This window comes from Bos javanicus, chromosome 2 (assembly GCF_032452875.1).
Source record: "Bos javanicus breed banteng chromosome 2, ARS-OSU_banteng_1.0, whole genome shotgun sequence".
Classification (NCBI taxonomy): Eukaryota; Metazoa; Chordata; class Mammalia; order Artiodactyla; family Bovidae; genus Bos; species Bos javanicus.
The window spans coordinates 38,919,615-38,938,548 of NC_083869.1; positions in this window are offsets into that span (position 1 = coordinate 38,919,615).

Genomic DNA, 18,934 nt, shown 5'->3' on the forward strand with positions numbered 1-18,934 from the left:
TCTGCCTGTATTGTTCCCCCTCTAGATATTTGTATGGCTTAAGTTTCTGTTTGAAAACCATCACACCAAATGAGCCTTTTTTTTTTTTTTTCTGCCACCTTTTATAGAGCAGCACCGTTTGTCATTCACTATCTACTCAGTCTGTTTTATTTTCTTTATGGCATTGTGTATTAACTGACATTATATGTCATGTATCCTGTAGTATATAGAATCATGATGACTAGGTACTGGAGCACTAGAATTAAGGATAATTTCAGTCAAATTTGAAGATGTAATTTTAAGTCATTAAGACTAACATACTATTTTGCACAGTCAGAAATATTGTGTGGAATACATTAACACCCCCTCCCTATTCCCCAACAAATATCTGTTATAAAATCCAACCAAGAATAGTTTAGCCAAATTCATAGTGGCTATTCCAGACTGACATTAGGAGAAAATTAGGTTGGTTTATAGTTTTAACCTTACAAAGATTTTTCTAGGACTTAGCATAGAGAAACAGAACTCTGCATTGGTTTTGTTTTTGGTGTAGGTTCTGAATTTCTTTTGCTTCTTCATTTTTTTCCATTTGGGGGGCCGTTTTGTTGTGTCTTCATTATCTTGCATTGAGTACTAACCAGATTCACAAGCCAAATATTTTTGTTCAATAATCATTAAATTGAGCTTCGTTAACTTCTTGAATTTGAGGAGAAAGACAAAATACATCAATCTATGTGAAACCTATGCAATAAATAAAACTGGTGGTTTAGTTTCAGTAGCACGAGTGGTTGTGTTTTATCTTCAGTTCTAATTTTGTAATAACTTAAGTTAAGATTTTTATTTATTTTTCATTGGAATGTAATTGCTTTACAATGTGGCAGTTTCTGCTGTACAATAACATGAATCAGCTGTATGTATACATATATTCCTTCCTTTTGAGCCTCTGTTCCACCCTCCCATCCCACCCTTATGGGTCATCACAGAACATCGAGCTGAGCTCCCTGTGCTGTACAGCAGCTTCCCCTAGGTAGCTAGTTTACCCATTGTGGGGCATGTGTGCCAATGCTATTCTCTCAATTTGTCCTACCCACTTCTTCCCCCAGCATTTGATTGTTTTTACGCTAATGTGTTTAAAAGTTGAACAAGCTGATGAAATAATTTACCTAATGGGTGAACTTAAAATTGAAGAGTTACCTTTTTTCCGTTAGGATGGATTCCTGAACGTCAAAGAATTATTAAATCCAGGCTGTTTTATGGATTGTTCTAGAAGTGAGATTTTAAAGAGATGCCTTATGACTTTTAGAGGAAATAAGTGTACATTCAGTTAAGGAGCATTGTTAAAATTTTACTTGAATAGTTTCTTTAAAATTATTTGATAAGAAGCGTTTTTCTATAGTTTTTGCTAACGCTATATCTAACAAAGTTGTAATTACAATCACTTCTAAAACAAGTTAAATTATTTTCCTCTTATATATTAGTCAACAAATCTTTGTCAAATGTTGCTGTTAAATGCATAGTATCATAACAGTCACTGTAGGTGGCGCTAAGGAAACAGTAAGTTCCTGTACTTAAGAAGATAATCTATTTAGGAGGACAAAGCATGTACATGAATAGCTATCCAACCTTAGAAGTTAGTAATACAGAAATGTTATAAGGAAGAAAATTATTAAGGCTGAATATGAGTACAGATATTAAATCATAACAAAGATATGGAAATGAAGTATGAGTTAAGTTGAAAGCATCATGAAAATTAATGAGTTGGTGCTGTAGGATAGGAAAGATTCGTATAATAGAGAAGTGCTTGGTAGTGGTGAATAACTATAGAATTAGAATGGAGGGTCTGATGGGGTTCAGATTATAGTATTTAAACTTGGTTATGTCTTTGAGGGAGGCTGAAGATTTTAATAGATGGTGAAACAGTGGAAACAGTGTCAGGCTTTATTTTTTTGGGCTCCAAAATCACCGCAGATGGTGATTGCAGCCATGAAATTAAAAGACGCTTACTCCTTGGAAGGAAAGTTATGGCCAACCTAGATAGCATATTAAAAAGCAGAGATATCACTTTGCCAACAAAGGTCCGTCTGGTCAAAGCTATGGTTTTTCCAGTAGTCATGTATGGATGTGAGAGTTGGACTATACAGAAAGCTGAGCACCAAAGAATTGATGCTTTTGAACTGTGGTGCTGGAGAAGACTCTTGAGAGTCCCTTGGACTGCAAGGCGATCCAACCAGTCCATTCTAAAGATCAGTCCTGAGTATTCTTTGGAAGGACTGATGCTGAAGCTGGAACTCCAATACTTTGGCCACCTCATGCAAAGAGTTGACTCATTGGAAAAGACCCTGATGCTGGGAGGGATTGGGGGCAGGAGGAGAAGGGGACAATAGAGGATGAGATGGCTGGATGGCATCACCGACTTGATGGACATGAGTTTGAGTGAACTCTGGGAGTTGGTGATGGACAGGGAAGGCTGGTGTGCTGCGATTCATGGGGTCGCAGAGTTGGACACAACTGAGCGGCTGAACTGAACAGAACTGAACTGAAGGTTTTAAAGCAGCAGTGATAATCTGAAGTTGGTATTTAATAAAGGTAGTAAAAGAGCTATCTTAGGAGATTTATCAAAGAAACTTGAAAATTCTACTGTTAGCTTTCCTCCCCTAATTGAGAGATAGCAGACAGGTTAAGAATTTCAAGACAAGCTGTATGGTTGGTGTCATATAAGTGTCTTCATATGGTACTTCTCCCCCTACTTTTTAATATGTCTTAAAAACATTTTTTTCATAAGAAAGAGAAAAATTAAAAATTATTAAAGATTTAATCTTTAATAATTTGGTTTTATCTTAAATATGATACAAGGTATTTTAAAACACACACACAGAGAAACAATCATTTTTAAAAGTCTTTCTTATAATTTTATCTGTGCATGAAGAAGTTTCCAGGTGCCACTGAACTGTGTGTAGTAAATTTCAAATATTATCAAATTCAGTTTAGAAATACTAATGGTGATTTCATAGAAGAACCCTTGCTTCAGCAACTTAGGAAATTACACTTGATTTTCTTTTGAGTGTTATTCAGTTGTGCTTGAAATTGTCATTTGAACCCTTCCAAGAAGCAGGTGGTTAAATGTGGGTTCTGTTTAACATTTACACAAAACATTCCAAACACAATGCACTTTTGCCGTTTAAATGTCTACCAGCTCTCTCTTCTCTCTCGTAGCCTTTCTTTCCTGGGCCATTTGATTTAACTTCACTACATCCATGAAAGGAGAATTGGTTCACAAGTAGTTACCTGCTAGGAAGCATTAGACTATTTTTATAATCTTCCAACTAAAGCTTTTAATGTGGCAACGGCTGGTTCCTGAAGCAGTTTAGGAAAAAAGAACTGCTGAGTTTGCCTTTTATTTTCAAAAGGAAAGATACAAGGTGACACAATCGTGTGAGATGCAAGTGAACCAGAACGAGGAAGTACAGCCTAGTTTTCTGCACAGAACAAAAACAAGACTTTCATTTCAGTTCTATGCCACAATCTGGATCTTTGCTTTTATATAATATGTGAACTCTGGTTCATAAAATGTGATTTTCTATATGTGAAGTATAGTTCATAAGATGTGTTTTTCTCTAAGTCCATTTTCCTTTGTCAGATATACATGGGTGATATCCTGAATCTCTTACTGAGAATCCATTTGCTGAAAAGTACTTATTAAATAGCCTAAATTTACAATCAGGTAGGAAGATTACATTCATAGAAATATTCATAAAGATACAAAGACTTGGCTATTTCTTCTTTATTTCTATTATTTCTTCTTTACTTTCTGAAACAGACTTTTATGAAGTGGGATATATTCTCTGTCCCCATCTCCCCCTCTCATCCACTCCTCAATCCACTGTAATAGACCTGTTTTCAACACTCATCTAAAATCACCTTCTCTATGCTCAGGAATGGCCGTCCATAGCCTACTGCAAAAAACACGTCACCCTTCACTTTCTTAGTCCTTCTCGGGTCTTTGACACAGAATGTCCTCTCCCAGAGTTATTTTTCCTTATTTTCTGAAATATCTCTGTCTCCTGGTTCTTCTTTTCCTACCTCTTTTTCTCTTTCTCAGCGTTCTTCACATAGTTTCCTTTCCCTGTGTATTCCTTAAATGCTAACATTCTGGCTTTGGCTCTTTGCAACCTAAAAATTCTCTTTTTGTGATCTCATCTGCTCTTTTGTCTTTAACAAACCTACATGCTTATAGTCCAAACTTCTCTTCTAAGATGCAGTCCTAATTTTTAGTTGCTTCTTGATGTATCCGCTCTGATGTGCTACAGTTACTAAAGACTCAAATGTTAAAATGTCTTCTTTTTTTGTATTTGACTTCATTTGCTTAGCATAATATATTTGAGAATCATTCACGTTGTTAGATGGCAGAGAACCAATTACTGCACCAGATAGTCTGTCATGGATGAAAGCAGAAGTATCTATTTTTACTTTTAAGTTTTTAATGTATTATATGTATTTTCCTAATTATTTATCAATAAGCTCGTCTATTCAGTGGACTAGGTCTTTTGAGACTGAATCAAGTAGAGTAACTGCAATAAAATTTTGGGCAGGTCCAACTCATTAAAGGGGGTTCGAACAGGCAATGAGAGAGAGAAAGATCACAATCATTTGTTCATATTGAGGAGTTAGTATAGACAGATGGTGGGAGGTGGTGAATGTTAACTTCTGAGGTACAGACTACTTGTAAGCATTTTCGAAATTGTCTCTTCAATGTTCAATGTCAGTGTAGAAGTAGCTGGAAAATAATATTTTCTAGCATGATTATGTTACTCAGATCTTTAGTTTTAGATCCCTATCAATTTGCAATTTTTATAGAACACTAGAAACAAAACCATTGATTAATATTCTAAGTGAATATAAGTAATAATATACACTTTAGACAGTTCTATCCAATTTCTGATGATAACAAGTTTTTCTTGTCTGGACTGGAGATTAGAGTGGCACGTGCCTGACACGCCTCCTAGTGGAATACTTCCAGTCCTCATTCTTACTACCGCTTTTTCTTCTTTTCCTTTCTGATTATGTGTGTTCTTCCATTTTCCACTCTAGTAACACAAGAAGCAGTAGATAATGGGAATTACAGTGGTGAGGATTGGTTTAGAAGGGGAAAGAATTTTGCTTTATTACTTCCTTCTTCACATGGCTTGGTCACTTTTGAGTCATGACCCACATGAATCTAACTTAACATCTTTTGAGGCTAGATTTATGAAACTAGAGCTTGTTATTGAAATTTGAGAACAACTCTAGGGGCAGGTTGACACAGTCCCCAATGGCTTTCAGTACTATCATAATGTACCCCTTTTGATGCCCACTCTAAAGAAACAGGAATGCTGAATTACTGTAAATTGATTCTGGTTTCAGTTGAGAGAGTTTATTTAAGGGCAGAATGGAGCAAAGAGACAATATGTGTTTGCTTAAGACTGTCTAATACATACCAGTTAGATTATAAAAATGATAGGAAATATAACTTTTTATAATGATGTTCCTTTTTCCTTCTGTCAATTTTTCTGAAGGAAACATCTGTAAAACTGACCTTCTGCCTTATTGGAAATAGGTCCTATTACTGGAATAGGAAATACAGTTTTAAACATTGTACTCTATAATACGTGGTGGTTAGTCACTCTCAGTCATGTCCGACTCTTTGCAACCCCATGGACTATAGCCCACCAGGCTCCTCTGCCCATGGAATTCTCCCAACAAGAATACTAGAGTGGGTTGCCATTCCCTTCTTCAGGGGATCTTTCCAATTCAGGGGTTGAACCTAGCTCTCCTGCATTACAGACAGATTCTTTACCATCTAAGCTACCAGGGAAGCCCACTCTATAATATAGATCATAGCAACAGTTCTTAGTCAATAGATTCTGGTCAATGATATTTTAAGAATGTGATGTGTTCTTGCCACATAAAAATTATACACACATCTACACTCATAAGATTGTACCTTCAATCCAAGGTGTCTTTAAAGACCATGAATATACCCCATGTTATTTTGGCTGTATTTTGGGTGAAGATAGAAGAGAAACTTGTTTTACTTGAGACAGTGAACTGACATATGTTTTAAAATGTAAATTATTTCATTTTTCCCTTTTGAGGCAGAGCATATTTTCCCAAAATGACAATAATGTATTTTGGTTTCACATACTGCTCCAGAATTTTGCCACTGTCCTTTCTGGGGAAACCACTTCTCTTCCACTTGAACTTACAGGACCTGTGTGACTATTTCAATGAAAAGAACGCAGCACAGGTGACATCCATGACTGGTAAGGGTAAATCATAGAAGGTAATGAAACTTCTCTTGGCTCACTATTTCTCTCAAAATGTGAACTCTTGCAATCCAGCCACCATGTTGTAGGGAAGCTCAGGACACATGGAGAGATTACGTGTAGTTGTTTTGTCCAACAGCCCAAAAGATTTCAGCCAACAGCCAATATCAGTCTTGAGTTAACAAGTCTTCAGGTCCAGTCTCTAGCCTACAAATCATTCACCTGCTGACATCCCAAACATCATGGAGCAGAGACAAAATATGAATTCAGTCATCAGCTTTTAAGCTGCCCCTGCTAAGGCTGAGTTGAACAGAGTTTTTCTCTAACTGGAGATTTCTGAGCAAAATAAATGTCCTTCTTTTAGGTCATTGAGTTTTAGGGTGGTTTTATAGGCAGGAGTAAACAGCTGGAATACATTATGGTTTCAGGAAGCAACGTTCAGCCAAAACTAAACCAAATATATATGGAAGCAGCTCTAGGACTTGGAAGCAGGCAGAAATGGGAAGCATCTTTAGGATAGTGTTAGATCTGAAAGGGGTAGAGGAAATGAGAAAGCTTTATGGACCTTAAAAAGACTTATGGTGAAAATTTAAAGGAAAGAGGAAAATGTTGGAAGCTGAAGGAAAAGGTACTTTTGTTACATAGTAAAAGAAAGTTTAGCAACAATGTCTCCTGCAATAAGGTGGGAAATAAGAAATACACCTATTTTCTAGCTAAGAAGAATCGCTGAAAGAGGGTTGAATGTGATTTGCCTCTTGTCTGCTTTTAGCTTCCTGTAGTAAAATGCAAGGAAGAAAGATGAGCTAAAGAAAGAACTGTTATATATAAAGTCTCCAGGACTTGCTGGGTTGGAAAAGAAAACTGTTTCTCATTCCCAGCCTCTCCAGATGGCAAATGATTCTAAATTAAGATGTGGCTTCTGAGCAGAGATCAAATCCAGGGGGCTGTCAGGAAAATGTGGTCTAAATATAAAATCTTTTGTTAAAGCCTCATGAAGTTTTTAGATAGTACCTTATAGACCATTTCAAACAGACGAAGGCCCTCTAGGGATCTCACTAGGTGCTTCACAGATTCATTCTATAAAAATAATAAGCTTTCTAAGAATCTTAAAGGAAATGGCCTTAAGGAGACCTCAAGTCAGAAAAAGGTCTATCCCAGTGAGATCTGGATATATTTCTATTGTCTAATGGGGTGAATTGTAAATTGATTCATAAGAAACCCACAAAATGTTTAAAGGAATTTTATCTCCTTCTACTGAAAAAGATAGAGATAGTATAACTTTGAAAGATATATTAAGATGATAGAGAATCTGCCTGCAATGTGGGAGATTCATGTTCCATCCCTGGGTCAGGAAGATCCCCTGGAGAAGGGAATGGCTACTCACTCCAATATTCTTTTCTGGAAAACCCCATGGGCAGAGAATCCTAGAGGGCTAGAGCCCATGGGGTTGCAAAGAGTTGGACATGACTGAGCGACTAACCCTCACTTTGGACCCCTCAAAATCTGTGGACAAAAAGCAGACTAAAAACCCACTAAACTGCAAAGGTAACCTACATTTTATGGAATGGAAAAGATATGTTAGTGGTTGGAAAGAGCCCAAAAAGCAAAGACTCATGGAGAATTTCTGGTAGTAGAACTGAGCACTAATCAGGGAACTGGTAATAACATGTATCTGGCTGTATGTAAGAACTGTTATAAACCAGGGACTGCTGTGTTTTACCTTTTTTGAATATGAATACATTTATTGGTTTTCTTCCCTCTAATACATTATTGTATCTCAGGTGTATGTGGAATAGATGAATCATTTCTACAGTTCACAGATCTGCAGATCAAGAGAAATGGTACTCGAGGTGCTTACCCAAGGAATCACACCCAAAGAACTTCATAAGATTTAGATGACAAGATCCAAAACCTCAAGTCTAAGCCTGATAAGCTTGGAAGAGAGGTCTTGTGGAAGAGTGAGTTCATTTTGCTTGTGGAAGAGTGAGTTTATTTTGCTTGTGGGAGAGAAATGAATTGGTATGACCGAAAGTTAATCCTGGAAGATTTTAGTTTCCAAGAGCAGCCTCTACACTACTTTTGGTTCCCAGTGATCTTCCAGAACATTGTCAGTCCCCCCATTAATGGAATATATGTCCCATTACCTAAAACCTGGCAAACCTTAGTGGCTACCTCAAAGAATAACATGCTATAAAAAGTGGTGTTATATGGCTTCTGAGGCTAGAACATAAAAAGAAATAGAGCTTCCACCTAACAGCTCTTTCTCTTGGATTGAGTAATTCTGGAACCCCATTCTGCAAGGAAGCCCAAGCTACAGGGAGATGTAGATGTTCTGATTGACAGCACCAGCGAAGGGATCAGACTACAGCCAGAATCAGTAGCCAGATTTGTGAGTAACTAGTGGTGTTGGAGAAGACTCTTGAGAGTCCCTTGGACTGCAAGGAGATCCAACCAGTCCATTCTAAAGGAGATCAGTCCTGGGTGTTCATTGGAAGGACCGATGCTAAAGCTGAAACTCCAGTACTTTAGCCACCTCATGCGAAGAGTTGACTCATTGGAAAAGACTCTGATGCTGGGAGGGATTGGGGGCAGGAGGAGAAGGGGATGACAGAGGATGAGACGGCTGGATGGCATCACTGGCTCGATGGACGTGAGTTTGAATGAACTCCGGGAGTTGGTGATGGACAGGGAGGCCTGGTGTGCTGCGATTCATGGGGTCACAAAGAGTCAGACACGACTAAGTGACTGAACTGAACTGAACTGAAGCATTTTTACATCAGTAGTCCCCAACCTTTTTGACACTAGGAACTAGTTTCATTGAAGACAATCTTTATATGGACTGGGAAGGAAAGTTTTGTAATTCAGCTGAATTGTAAATGTAATTCAAGCACATTACATTTATTTTGCACTTTGTTTCTACTATTATGCTCCAACTCAGATCATCATTAGATCCTGAAGGTTGGAGATCCCTGCTTTACATGATGCTTGCCCTAGGCTTCAAGTTGCCCCTGCTGATATTAAGTAGAGCAGATATGACTTGTCCCTACCAGACGTTGATCAGATCACAGAATTATTAGCACAATGTGTGCTCAGTTGCTTCTGACTCTTCAACCCCATGGACTGTAGTCTGCCAGGTTCTTTTGTCCATGGGATTTTCCAGGCAAGAATACTAGAGTGGGTTGTCATTTCCTCCAGGCAATCTTCTTGACCTAGGGATTGAACCCTCATATTCTGCATTGCAGGCAGATTCTTTACCACTGAGCCACATGGGAAGCCCCAATAAATATCATTTTTTAAGCCACTAAATTGTGATGTGGTTTGTTATGTAGCAGTAGATAACTCAAATAATCACCAAGAATACTCTAAGAGGAATGATGATTGATTTTACGGACAAAGAACTATGCTGACAGCACATAGCACATAAATAGCAGAGCTGAGATGCAGTCCCAGAGTTAATCCACAGTTTGAATCCTTTCCACTCTTTGACACCCTTCTTTAAAAGGGCATAGGTTGACCAGATAGACATTGAGTTGAACTAGACAAGTCCACTAAGCTCTCAACTGAGAAGATTGAGGCCAGCAGAAGGAAGATGAGATTTATAGCCTGCCAAATACAGAGGCCTTCCCTGAAGGCAAGGTACATTTTGTAGTAAAAAAAAAAAAATGTATAGTCAAATTCTGTCCTTCCATTAATGAGTTTTAGTGTAAAACTTGAGCACGCTATATAATGTCTGTGTGCAAGTTTCCTCAATCAGGAAATGATGATATAATACCTGTCATAAAATTGTAAGAATTATAATTTTTTTGTATAAAAATTAGAGAAACTATTATTATCAGTCTATATTACTGTAGTCATCTGAAATTCCTGCTGGAAGATGAGTGGCACACATCCATTGCTCTTTGACCTTTGATCAAAATGTCAACACTGAACTTCCCCTTTGCCTCTTTGACTTTAGACATCCTGCCATTTCTTCCCTTAGTTTCAGATACTCATTGCCATTTGAGTCTCTAGCTATCAGAAATCTGCCACTATCCCTAATCCTCAGAAAGTTTCTTCATGTCTCTTTCCCCTACCACAAGTTTTTCTGCCTTGAATTTTAGCTAAAATAGAATATTTGTTTGCTGACATTCAGGTGCAAGTGAGGCTTAACCGTATAAGACCTTTGTACTTTAAAAGAACAGCTCATTAACTACTATGAATCTCTGATCGGTAGAATTAGTGGGGGAGATAAGATTGTTCCCAGAGATCTTTGCCTACTCTCTCTTTCCTCCCACATTAAGCAGAAAATACTCCTGAATGTTACTTTATGACCTCTCTGCACTCCTTTGGTAAAACACTCTGTATCCCAACAGGGCCCAATAGAAATGAATTTGTTGTCTGAGAGAACTGAGGTTGCTAGCAAGAACACGAATGAACTTTATTTTAAAATGACAGCAGTTTCTCTTCTACCTCTCACTCTCCTCTCATGGTAGGTGGAGTTGGTTGGGGAAGGAAGATACCATTTACCGACCACCTTGAAGTGCGTGATGTAGCTCTCATTTTATTCCACTGTTTGCTTGTGTATTTACTGTCTGGACTAGCCAAACTTTGTTTTCTTAAAAAACATTCAAATATGCAATTATTTGAATCCTATTAGAGAGAGAGGAGGCAGGAGAAAGGGATTTTTTTGTTGATCTTATGACTGGAAGGGTGACTTCACTCCATTTTGTTTGACACTGAGTGTAAAGCACTAACTACTCTGTGCTGTGCTGCCCTGTGGAGGCTCAGGAGGTAGAAATTACAGAGAATTAAGTGTATATCTAGAAGGTTTTAGGAACAGGCATTTGGTTCATTCTTTAGGAAATATGCAAGACTTTTACAGCTCAGGCCAATGGGGGAGATGAACAAAAGGAATAAGAGTAGATATAGCTTGCATTGTATCATATGTATTTTTATTAATTCATATTCTCCTAAATACATACAATAAAACTTAAAATTCATTATAATTTAATAAAGATATTAAAAAATGTTGTCCTAAACAGTACTGATCTGGAGAAGGCAATGGCACCCCACAACAGTACTCTTGCCTGGAAAATCCCATGGACGGAGGAGCCTGGTAGGCTGCAGTCCATGGCGTCACTGAGGGTCGGACATGACTGAGCGACTTCACTTTGACTTTTCACTTTCATGCGTTGGAAAAGGAAATGGCAACCCACTCCAGTGTTCTTGCCTGGAGAATCCCAGGGACGGGGGAGCCTTGTGGGCTGCCATCTATGGGGTTGCACAGAGTCGGACATGACTGAAGTGACTTAACAGCAGCAGCAGCAGCAGCAAACAATACTGATCAGCCTTCATCTAAATTTTTGGCTTCATTTCTAGTCAATATAAAGTTTTCCATTTTGTTACATTCCTTTAGGATTTGCTACTTTGAGTTTTCATTTTGTTCAAGTGCTCTGTCTGATGATAATTAAACTCACAATTTTATTATGGTAACCCTCACTTTCTTTAGCATCAGTCTTGTTCTCTTTGATCACGAATTCCTCTGTCCAGTGGTCTTGCTTCATTTATGTCACTATATGGTACTGTTACTTCTTCTAGTCTCAAAGGCTGGCTGTGTATGGGAATTTCCTGAGGAGCTTTTGAAAGGTTATGGATTTTTAAGACCCATCCGGAGGTACTGCACCATAATGCTTTTCATATCTATTCTTTCTTTTTCATTCTCATTACCACCCAAGTTCAAACCTTCTTTTGCTGGGTTATTGCAATTACCTATTAATTGGTTCCTCCAACTAGTCTCTTGTCTCCCCAAGAATGCCTTTGTCATATTAATTTTCCTAAAATAGTACATCACACATATTGTCCCAATAGTCAATAATTGCTAACATATTGTTAATAATTATTAACGTATTGTAATGTTACTGTTAATGATTGTTGCTCTATTGTTAGTTATATAATCAATTATCTTTAGTGTGGCATTTAAATTTTCTACAATTTAGCTTCTACATAACATTTTCAACATACTTCCATCCTCATCTGACTTGTCATCCCACTGGTATATAAATCTGAGGAATCTTTCCATCTTTGTTTAGACTCCTATAGCAAAATATCAGAGGGTGAATAGCTTAAAAAACATATAAGTATTTTTCACAGTTTTGGATGCTGGGGAGTCTAATATTAAGGTGCTGGCAGATTTAGTGTCTGATGAGATCCCTCTTCCTGGTTTGTAGATGGCTGACTTCTCATTGTATCCTCACATAGCAGAAAAGGGAAGCTGGCTTCCCTTTCACATCTTAAAATGGCACTAATCCCATCACTAAGGGGCTACTATCATGATCTTGTTTAGACCTAATTACTTTCCAAAGGCCCCACCTCCTAATGTATCACACTGGAGTAAGGGCTTCAACATATGGACTTGGGGGACATAAAAAGATTCAGTCCAGGAATTCCTTGGTGGTCCAGTATTTAGGACTCAGTGCTTTTACTGCCATGGCCCAGGTTTGATCCCTGGTCGGGGAACTAAGATCCTGTAAGCTGCGTGGCACAGCCAAACAAAGATTCAGTCTCTAACACCTTCCTTCTCACTAAAAGACTTTCTTGTTATGATTTCTTTCATATTGTAAATTATTTTTAAAAATTTTATGTTGAAATAATTTCAGACTTTCAGAAAAGTTGCTAGTGTGAAGACTTCCTTATTACTCTTCACTCAGATTCTCCATGTTAACATTTTATCATATTTGCTATAGCATTTTCTCTCTCTCTAATATATTAGAGAAAGAGAGAGAGAGAGACATCTCTACCTATATCAGACATGATGCTTCTTAACTTCTGCCTTCTTTAGTGTGTATCTCTAAAACAAGGACATTCTGTTAGATAACCACAGTAATATAATGATCAAAACAGGAAATTAACATCGATATAATAGTCTCTTATCTACAGAAAATGTGGATTAAGCAAGGCAGTAAATGAAAGAAAATACTGTCAAAATATATGTATATGAAAAAGCCTTACATTGAGAATATAAAAAGAACTATGTATAATTTGCTCATAGAAAGATAAATGCTCCCTTACCCACTGGGCTAAAGACTGGGACACCTCCCAAAAGAAGGTTGACAAATGCTCAAAAAGCACATGAGCAGGTGCTCAGTATTAGAAATGCAAGTTAAAAGCACAATGAGATACTACCACGCATTCAGTAAAATGCCTAAAATTATAAAGAAAACCCCAAACACTGTGAAAACATGGAGCAACTGGAGCCATCATGCCTTACTTATGGAATATAAAATCATTTGATCACTTTGAAAAACTAGAGATTTCTTACAAAAGTAAACACGGATTTTCCTTATGACTTAGCATTTACACTCCTCTTAAATTATCTAAGAAAAATGAAAACATATGCCCACAAAAAGACTCTAGAAGAACACTCATAACATCTTTATGTGTAAAAAACAGTAACTAGAAACCACTTTAATGTATATAGTATATGCATACACTGGGAAAACGTTTGCAGTAAAAAGAGATATACCACAGATACAACTATATTATGAATCTCGTAGACATAATGTTGATAGCAAAAAGCAAGACATAGAAGAATAAAAACTATGTAATTTAATTTATGAAAGTTTAAAGTAGATAAATATAATTTATGGTGACCAGAAATCAGAATAGCCCTTGCTGTGGCAGAATAGCGTTTTACTGACAGGAAAGGGTCATGAGAAAATGTTCAGATGTGATGGAAATTTTCTATATTTTAATTTGAATGTGGGATTTTTAGGTGTATACATTTGTCAGAGGAGAGTGGCTCGTGTGCATTACATTGTGTCACTTATACTTTGATAATAAATCTAAAACAAAAGTTGTGAGTGGAGTGCAGTCGAACTATAGATATGTGCAGGAATCCAGGTCTACTAGCAATAGAGCAACTACCATCTCTAGATGGAAGGCCTGGGTGAAAGCAGAGATTTCCAAAATCCAGAAGGAGCATGAGTCCCCTACAGTGGGCCAGTGAACTGACTTCGTTTAGGGATATGGACAGCCTTCAGTGAACTTGCAGGGACAAAACCAATAGAATAAATAACCAGAACTCTATTATACTCTATCCTTTCTATATCCTGCTAGGACTTTCCATTGTTTGCACATTTGAAAGCAGAGGACATGAGAACACTACAGAAATAATACAGATCAGCTTCTCAGGGCATCGAGAGGGAAGGAAGAGGAAAGAGATTAGATCTTAAGGGGAAAACATAAGATACAGGGCATATGCCTTATTTTTACACAACCTCAAAAGGCATCGCTTAATGATCATAATGGTGGGTTGGCCATGAGTGTCTACAGATTGCAAGGGATCTAAGTGAGTTGAAGGTATATGAAAGAGGGTGATTGCAATAATTCTGGAATTTAAGTTGTTTAGTAATGAAGGTAAGCATACGATGGGATGATGGACAGTGCAGTTGTGGAAGGGCCAAGTAGAGTCAAAAAGTTATTACAGGGCTAGGAGGGTTTTTTGCAAATGAGACTATGGAGGGATTTCAGTTAACAAGAGTGAAAGGTCAGGTATGTGTCCACGGGAATCTGTTACTAAGGTGACAGAGAACACAAAATGATTGAAGGAGAGGAAATCAAAGAACTAAAGCAACCAGGATAATGGAAGGATTTCCTGCAGATATATTGAAATAATCAAGAATTATCACAATTCAAGATTATTATTTCTTTCTCCAAGCAACAATAGCCAAGAATTGTCGCTTGGAGAAAGTGACAGAGAGTTATGAGCTAAAAGTTTAAAATGAATAATGAGGAGGGCTGAAGATAACTGCAATGAGGAGGGGAAGTAGGTGGTATAGTATGCTAGCTTGAGTCATCCTTGATAACCTTTCTCCCAGCCTCCAGAGTCAGCCAGTCATTAAGTCCTGTCAGTCTATTGCATTTTTCAATATTAGCACCACTTCAGTCACCCACTGGATTAAAAAAAAAACATCATTTCTCCCTGTTTCAAAGCGTTAGTTTTCTAACTGGGTTTCCACTAGCTACTTTTGCCAGTCTGTTTCCTTTGCTGCAGTCAGTGAACTTTTCTTAGTAAATGTTGCCAAGTCATGCAATCCCCCTATCTTTCCCTAATACAGGACTTAATTTTCTTTTCAGTGAGACTTCACTGCTCTTAAGATTAGGAGCAAAATCCTTGAGCTTCTATAGAACCTTATCTAGCAGCATATTCCCCATCATCTCTCTCTGCACCAGTCACACTAGCCTTACTTTTCTACCCTCCTGCAAGCTCTTTGCATATTCATGTCTCTTGCTTTGGCTGGGATGTGTCCTCTTTATCTACCTGCTTCACCAGGTTAATTAGTAGTCTTCAGTTAAAGCTTTGTTCAAATATCTCCTGCTAAGGAAACCCTTTCAACATCTCCCAGACTGAGTCTGCCCTAGTTACACCCTGTCTGTAAGAAGCAGTATGAGTGGTTTTTCAGGGAGACATTCAAAGGAGTATCTCATATTGGAGATATTTAAAATTCATGTTGGGTTTTCCTTTCTTAGGGTTATCCTCAGATTGTTGCTGAGATAGAAGGAACCAAATGACATGTAAAAGAGATTATCCTTAAAGAAGTCACAAATGAAATCTGTCTTAATGACAAAGTTTTAGCACAACTAGTTTAGTGGAGAACTGATTTGGACAAGGGTGTAACTTGTGCTGGAAGCTCCCTCAAATGGAGCCTTTGTAGCTTAGGGATTTTGATTTCACTCTGAAGAATGAGAACTGATTTTGCCCGGTGGTTTGTTCCATGTGAAACAGGTTCCACTGAATCTAAACCAGCAGGGGCGCTGCAGCGCAGGAAAAGCCCTCTGCCCCCAGGTAGCAGATGAGCCTTTAATAGCGACACCATGTGGTAGCAAAAAGCACCAACAGGAGTGGGCCTTAAACTCTTCATTGTCAATAGAATGCTTAGGAAGCTTTGAAAAGATACCAATTGTGGTGATATTTGAACAAATCTACACATTTATTTTAAAGATTATTTAATTGTACACTTAGATTATATGGGTTTGTGGGGCAAATTATACCTCTCAAGTAATAGAAAGTATAAAAACATGATACTAATATAATGCTTGGCCATATTCTTCAGTCAATTAAACAAGAACCTCTGGGAGTAGAGCTTGGGCATTAACAGATATTAAAAGCTTTCCAGGAAGATTCAGCAATATTTAACAAAGGCACATATGCATTTGCTTTTTGACTGAATCCTGTTTCAAGGAAGTTATTTTGAAGAACTGTCTCTAGTAACACAATGCACATTATTCATTAGAACATTGTTTGTAAACCCTAAATTTGGAAAACCACCTAAATGCTCATTTGTGGGAGAGCCATTGAACAAACTATGATACATCCTCTCTATAGAGAGTATTATGCAGCTATAAAAAGGAATGAGAAAGGCCAACATATAGTGATATCCAGAATATGCTTTTGTATAAAAAAGCAAAGTGTCAAAATATATCTAGAGTATGGTACCCTTCAAGTAAAAATGAAGAAGACAGAAGAAATTAAACATATATCTGCTCATTGGGCAAAAAGTAATATGGCAAGAATAAATTAAAATCTTAATGTTATTACAATCAAAACTTAATTTATCTGTAGAGATGTTTGGGAATGGGTACAAAGGATGAATGGGGACACTTCCGTAAACAAATCTTGTATTGTTCTGATTTTGAGGACCAACTAGTGGTTCACATATGAAAAATGTAAGTACTAACCAAGACGTGTAGGAATCCAAACAATATAAAAGATTACTAATAAGCTGGTAAAGAATCCACCTGCAATGTGAGAGACCTGGGTTCGATCCCTGGGTTGGGAAGATCCCCTGGAGAAGGGAAAGTCTACCCACTCCAGTATTCTGGCCTGGAGAATTCCATGGACTGTGTAGTCCACGTGATTGCAAAGAGTCAGACATGACTAAGCGACTTTCACTTTCAATAAGTGTACTAGAAATGAATACCACAACTATAACAAATGGGATAAAAAATAATACACCTAAGTAATATTACAGTGATTTGAATATATTCTACAAGGTCAAAGACAAAAGCACCCGTGAGTACTCAGTTGCTCAATCATGTCCGACTCTTTGAGACCTCATGGACTGTAGCCCGTCAGACTCCTCTGTCCATGGAATTCTCCAGGCAAGAATACTGGAGTGGATTGCCATATCCTTCTCCAGGGGATCTTCCTGACCCAGGGATCAAACCTGCATCTGCTGCATCAGCAGGAGGATTCTTTACCATTGAGCCATCAAGGAAGCCAAAGACAAAAGAGCTGCATGTAAATATTGCATTCATTTTAGTAAATTTGTTTTTCACAGAAGTTATGTATGTTAGTAATTCTGAAACTGTGCATATTCTGAAATTGAGTAAATAAGTAAATAAATTTTGTAGAATGAGAGCTGAATTATCGCTGTCAGAAAAAGGAGTTACAAATGAACAAAGGGAGAAGACTAGAGGGAACCTTATGTATTAGAATTATAGGTATCAATTTCACTACTAGTTTTATATACACATAAAAACATAACATTAGCTTCCTTGGTGGCTCAGATGGTAAAGAATCCGCCTGCAATGTGGGAGACCCAGGTTCGATCCCTGGGTTGGGAAGATCTCCTGGAGAAGGAAATGGCAATCCAGTCTAGTATTCTTGCCTGGAAAATCCCATGAATGAAAGAGCCTGGAGGGTTATAGTCCGTGGGGCTGCAAAGAGTCAGACATCACTGAGTGACTAACACACACAAAAGCATAAATATATTTATTTATAATAATTGCCTATAAATTATTATGTATATAATACATACAGGAAGAGAGAGAGGGAGAGCAAAAAAGGGAGATATAAATGATACCAATGATAAACTTCTAGTCCGTAGTTTGGAAACACTCGCAGATCGTTACAATTTTTCTACCACCTTCAGAAGCCCTGGTTTGTCTCTCCTGGGAACTGTGGTGTTTATTTTTGCTTACTTTCATTTTGCATTGTCCATGCTAAGACCTGGACTAGGGGAATGGGCGATACTTTTTATGACCCAAGGCCTGGTACAAAGCCATCACCTAGTGTTCACTTGATGAAAGTTTCTCAATCATGATCACTGGGGCTGGGATCTCCAGAAACTTCCTAGAAGTAGTGGGCCCCTGAGTTGGGCCTGGAGAAAGGATTTAAATTAGTGAGCAGGAGGTCATTAGCCCTTATCACTGGGGACTGTGCAGTGAAGACAAGCAGAGGAGGGCACACAGTGGGAAGCCATGAGAAGTTCTGAAGAACAGAGAGAGGCGGTAAGTGCAGGATGGGCTGAGATGGCGACCTGAGATAGGGCATGTGAGTATAATGGCCCACCTGTGACCTCAGACAGCCTCACACCAGAATCAGAAATTATCATGCCACCTTTTAAATTAATTCTCTCATGTAGCCTACTTCAGCAAGATATTTCAGGAAGATAATTGGAATTGGCTGGTTTCCAGGTATCTTAAAGATCAAATTCCAAACAAAATGTGGGCAAACTTCAAAGTAATACTTTTTCTGACATTTCTCAGACCATGGACCACAGCCACTATTCTCAGCTCAAGCCCACACCCGTTCTCAGATTCAGGTGAGAAAATGATGATTGCTCTAACATCACAACACTCTCTACCAAGTAGTTACCCTGGTTTGGCTGGTG